The sequence below is a fragment of the Leuciscus leuciscus genome (genome assembly GCF_965113295.1).
Source record: "Leuciscus leuciscus genome assembly, chromosome: 9".
NCBI classification, from domain to species: Eukaryota; Metazoa; Chordata; class Actinopteri; order Cypriniformes; family Leuciscidae; genus Leuciscus; species Leuciscus leuciscus.
In genome coordinates, this window is record NC_138733.1 from 20,883,500 (window position 1) to 20,889,769 (window position 6,270).

Consider the following 6,270-nt stretch of genomic DNA (forward strand, 5'->3'; position numbering starts at 1 on the left):
TTAACTCGACTTCCCTAGTTTATGTTTACCACATGTTTCCCACCATGCTTCATTCTCCCGAATAAGGACAGGCTGGTTATTTTAGAATGGCACCACTGATCCATCCATAAAAAGATCAAAATAGTTATGGTAATATTTTTACATATTGCAAAAATGCTTATTTACTGCAGAAAAACAAGCCTAAATATTCTTAGCTAGTGTTTAGAAGTAGTAGTCTGTTTATGATATAATGATAACGCCATAGAGGTGTTTTAGACACGTCTGCTAGTTAGGCTGGGAGACCAGGGCTGCTTTCAGCCCCGACAAAACGTTGCACAACGTTTTTTAAACAGAAACGGTGATGCGCTGAACACACTATTCTGATGACGCAAGAGTTGCAACTATGGCAGCTGAGAAGGCCATTCTTTGTGTTCTTTGTGAAGAATTTTCGGAGCCTGATGAAGTCGGTATAAATATGTGTTTAATACTACAAAATATGCCCGATGTTACAGTTACTGCACTTGCCGCCCAGAACAAAAGAGAACATCCAATCGAGTGAAGGGATTGCTGAAACTGAAATGGAAGCACACATCTTACCTAATACAGATGAAAACACATCTATTTAGCCTCACATACTGACTTTATTTGTAGTTCATTCTGTTTTAATACCCTGTATTTTCTTTCTCATTTTTAGGAAAAGCACTTAATTACCATTGTTTATTTCTATACCAAATGTCATACACTTGCAATGAAGCTAAAAATATAAACAACTACATCATTATGTTGATATCCTATATTTTTACAATAAAACTTACGACAAACATGTCTTCTAATATCCTCAGTTGTTGCGTATACCGAGCTGCATCGAACACATTTGTAAATTACTTTCCTTGAACCCATTGTGCGAGTTCACTTTAATACCACGTGCTTTATATACATGTTGCTGCTGATTGGACTGCAGTTCTGACACACCCACCAAACAAGAGAAAACGTATCTCAAACCCCCCAGGGGGGCAGGGTTTTATAATATTTTGAAGTAGCCCCGGGCGCTGCCATTGGCTAGCGGACCCCCACCTGCTGTTAGCATCCTATTGACTCCCATTCATTTTGGCGTCACTTTGACAGTGAATAATTTTACATCTGAGGCGTTTAAAGACTCCATTTGTCCATTATTTATTTCTAAAGAAACACGAAAATGTATAAAAGGCTCCATTACCTTGTAGCTTATACATTATGGCCCCGTAGAAGCAATTTTTGTAAAAATAGGCTAACGATTGCGTCATAACCAGTAGAGAATTACCGTATGGACAGGCGGAGAAGCTCGCGTGCAATCGGGGGGACGTGGAGGCAAAGTGACAAAATAATTAATCAGAATACATAGCAAAAGTTTCTCCTGCTCCAAGCTCATGGACACCTCCTACTCACACTCTCCGTCTCTGCAAGTTTCGGAAGGGAATGATTCAGATTTCCTTTGGCACAGCTAATAGAAGACAGACGGGTTGCTCACGTCACATCTACGTCGTCAAGCTCAGATTGAGTCTGCGCAGTACGCTCGGCCCCCAGGAAGTAAGAGTTTCTAATTGACTTCACTTTGTCTCCGTTGAATCCAATGGGGTCGCTGTGTCCATTTCTTTTACTGTCTATGCTCAAACCCCGTTGCACGCCGGTGCACGCCGTTTCCAGGAAACATGACGTTCAACCCGGAAACCGTAGCAAAACATTGCGCACCGTTTTGAACTTGAACGTGCCCCAGCTAAAACTAGATAAGAACAGCAAACCAGCACCTAATGTGAAAATGGGGCCTGACTCATGACTCAAACTCAGCCAATCAGAACACACTGCAAGACATCTTGTACTTTTCAACACTTTCATGATGCTTTAACCAACAGCATGCTTTTTATGGTTTATGTTGTGAAACTTTAGGGATTTGTCATTTAATATCAAATAATTCTAAACTCTCATTGATTATAGGCCTACCTAAGGTTTACGTTCAGACTGTCAGTACAAATCCGATTTTTTGTACATATCCTATCAGATTTAGCTAGTGTGAACAGCAAAAAAACACATGAAATGCGAAATCCGTTTTGAGCTACACCCATATGTGGTTTGAAATCCTATTCAAATCGCATTTCTGGCCTACTGCGTTTTATGAGGCAGCGGCAGAACCGGAGGCTGCTATGCACGGCTTTTTTCTCCATTATATTGTCATTTTCTGCTTGACACGTCTGATGTTTACATTTTACATGGTCGTGAGAAAGTCACATAAACCACACAAAATCCGATCAGAGCGGTCAGACTGAAACGGATTTCCAGAAATTAGAATCCTTCCAAAAAAGGATTTGTAAAAATCGCATTTCATGTGAAATTTTTTTTTTTTTTTTTTTTTTTTTTTTTTTTTGGTCACACTTGCCAAATCTGATCGGATTTCAATCGGATATGCACAAAAAAACGGATTTGGAATGACAGTCTGAACCACGTGTGTGCCACAGAACAGTCCTGAAAAGTGAAGCCAAAACGTTTCCATCGCCCCCAAGTGGCTGGATGCAGTATATGTCATAAACCCCGCCCTCTATGTAATCTAATGGCACGTGAGACAAATTAAACAATCAAATAACATTTCAAAAAATGTTTTTGCCAAAGATGGTGTCTGTCATTTTTAGTAGTTTTTTATCAGGCTGATGGAAGGTCAAGTGTAAATAGTAAATAAGTTAAGTTTAGTTAGTAATTTCATTTGATGCTTTTACAAACAGGGTGTGACATTCATGATTGACAGCTATGGTTGACAGCTTCTCTGAGTGAAGTAGCCATGAGGCACCAACGGACTTTTTCCCGGATCTTTAGGGGGTAGATTAGAGCTTTAACTTTAATTTCTACATTTACATAACAGTTTATTTCACACTGACATAATGAGTGTGGGCGGGGCTGCGCCGGCTCCACTTCACACTCACTACTGCGCAGACTCGCACTCAGAGTCTGCGTAATGAGCACAAGATGTCAGCGCCAGATTGGGACCAGGGGGGCAGGGTTTCATATTATTTTGAAGTTTCCCCGGGCGCCGCCATTGGCTAGCGGACCATCACCTGCTGTTAGCATCCCATTGACTCCCATTCATTTTGGCGTCACTTTGACAGCAAATAACTTTACATCTGAGGCGTTTAAAGACTCCATTTGTCCATTATTTATTTCTAAAGAAACACGAAAATGTATAAAAGGCTCCATTACCTTGTATCTTACGTTATGGCCCCGTAGAAGCAGTTTTTGTAAAAATAGGCTAACGATTGTGTCATAACCACGCGACTCTCTGTCGCACAGTAGAGAGATTACCGTATGGACAGGAAGAGAAGCTCGCGCGCAATCGGGGGGACGTGGAGGCAAAATGACAAAGTAATTAATCAGAATACTTGGCAAAAGTTTCTCCTGCTCCTAGCTCATGGACACCTCCTACTCACACTCTCCGTCTCTGCAAGTTTCGGAAGGGAATGATTCAGATTTCTCTCGGCACAGCTACTAGTAGATAGACGGGTTGCTCACGTCACATCTACGTCGTCAAGCTCAGTTTGAGTCTGCGCAGTACGCTCAACCATCAGGAAGTTAGTGCTTCTAATTGACTTCACTTGTCTCCGTTGAATCCAATGGGGTCGCTGTGTCCAGTTTATATACTGTCTATGATTGGGACATTGGCAGCTTCACTTTTCTACAATGGAAGAGAGTAAAGGTGCGTCGTCCAACTGGAGTAAAAAATAAAATAAAAATTAACACAGGACTAATATTTGCTTTAAAAAATGTGACTTAAAAATGTGAGCTTAGTGGAAGCGTTGAACATCCACAGCATCTGGACTCATGCATGTCAGATGATGAAAAACACAAACAGTGAGATGAAATTATGCTGTCATATTTACATCGAAAAACAATTAAAAAGCTGTGCTGTAAAAAGAAAAAAAGAAAAACGTTTATATAGTTGTTTGTAAACTGTGGATACAGTTCAACATAATTATATGATTGTTGGAAGTGTTGAAAGTATTATGTGTCTTTCATGAATAGACACTATTGTTTATCTGACTTGTTAGTCTTGTAAGAATTTGTCAAAAATGACTGTAAACATGAGTATGTTTAAATCAGACATAATCTTACACTGTAATTTGGTGAGTCATATCAGGATTGTATAGCAGCTGCCATTTCCCAACACCCAGAAATCCCTGGGGCTCAACAGCTCCTTGGGAAGAAGTTATAGTTGTGTCCTAGATTTGTCTCAGTCACATCCTTCTCTCATGTCAGTGTTGCAATACCTGTGCAGGTTATCTCTATCACCGATCCCTCCTCTGATAAGAGGTCTTGCATGAGCATGTGAGGTCTTGCACTGGTCCTTCTCAGCACTACTGATCCTATTCGATGCGACATCTCACCACTGAGTATCTTAGATCAGATAAGGGCGATAGGAGTGAAATGGTGGCTGCGTAAGAAACAATAACAAACTGCCAGGGTGAAGCATGACATTGTGCCATTCCTCTATGTGCCTGTTGCTGATCCTGAGAGACATTTACAGCCCGTGCCTGACGTGAAAGTCTGACATCATTGCAAGATGGAAATCATATTTGGAAGGGGGGGGATGAAGAAAAAAAACAGCTGCTTCAGAGTCAGAAACTTGCACAGAATTTCCAGAAAACTTTGAGTCATATGTTAAAGATATGTTGCAAGATTAACTCTTGAAGAATCTCTGCTTTTCCTATAGCAGCACATTTTTTAGATCTGTCTAGATCAAGATGTCTTGTGGAAAAATGAATAGATAACCTATTCCTTACCATGGCATCTTCTTCTTTGACTCATGCGTGTAGCATTCACTCACAGCTCTGTTATGTAAAGTTGATGAGCACATGCCCAGTGTGTACAGCTATAAATCACCTCCGCTCTCCCGCGGCTTCCAGTGTTTACAGTAAACAGTGGGCTGGAATGTAAAGTTATTTCAGTCCGTTGGCCAGGACTCATTGTAGTGGTTGTGCCACAGACCGTTAGGCCTACCCAGAGCCCCCCCTGTACCTCATTATCTGATCAGGCCTGTTTGCTTTGCCTGGGTTCTGTTGCAGCTCTTCCCTCCACCCACAAAAGACAAACACAGACACAAACACAACAAGCCCACTTCCTCCAGATCCATTATGCCCCTCTTTTCACCCTTAACAGCAAACTCTTGAAATCCAATCAGCCCCCATTTTGTCTATAGACTGAATGATCATGACAGGACACAAGGTCAGTTTGGAAAGGACAAGACATTGAACTCTTATGAAGTACAGGGGGGAATTCTCAAGGGAATTACCTCCTTGTTTACTATGTTGAATTGAGTTTAGCCATTGTATTTAAATGAGAAGGGAGGATTCCAAAATGTTTTGTCAGGCAACCTAATTAGATATTTTTTTTTGTATTCAGCAAGGATGCATTAAATTGATCAAAAGTGACAGTAAAGACAAATAATATTACCAAAATGTTTTTAAATAAATACTGTTATTTTGAACTTTATATACATTGAAGAATCCTGAATTTTTTTTATCAAAGAATAATTATTTTCAACATTGATAACAATAATAAATGTTTCTTGAGCACCGAATCAGCATATTTGAATGATTCTGAAGGATCATGTGACACTGAAGACTGGAGTAATGATGCTGAAATTTCAGCTTTGCCATCACAGGAATAAATTACATTTTAAAATATATATATAAAAAAGTGAACAGTTATATTAAACTGCAATAATATTTTACAATTAACAAACAACTATTTTTTATCAAATAAATGCAGCCTTAATAAGCAAGAAGCTTCTTTCAAAAAATCTTACCGACCCCAACCTTTTGAATGTGTATATTAAAGATACTAAATGTAAATATTTTATAAAATATAAAATAATATATTTAATAGTGTATTTTATATACATTTTATCTTTCAATATTTATTAAATAATTTAAAAAGTAAATATTAAATATAAAAAGTAAATTATAGCATTTAATAACATTGAATCAGCCTGATTACATTATGTTACACCAACAAAAGTATTTTTTGTTTCCTAACCAACATTCCAGCAACAAGCAATTTGTCTGTCCCAACTGAACTCAAAAACGCTGCATGATGCAACAACTTGGTTTCTGTTTCTGCAACAATGCATTAGGTAACCCAAAATCTCACTTCTCATAACGGTACATTAAACATCAAATAATATGTTTAGATTGGATGTGATTATGATCTGCAGTTTCACATTCAGTGCGGACAGACAAATTGCTTGATGCTGGAAACTTGTTAGGACAGTTT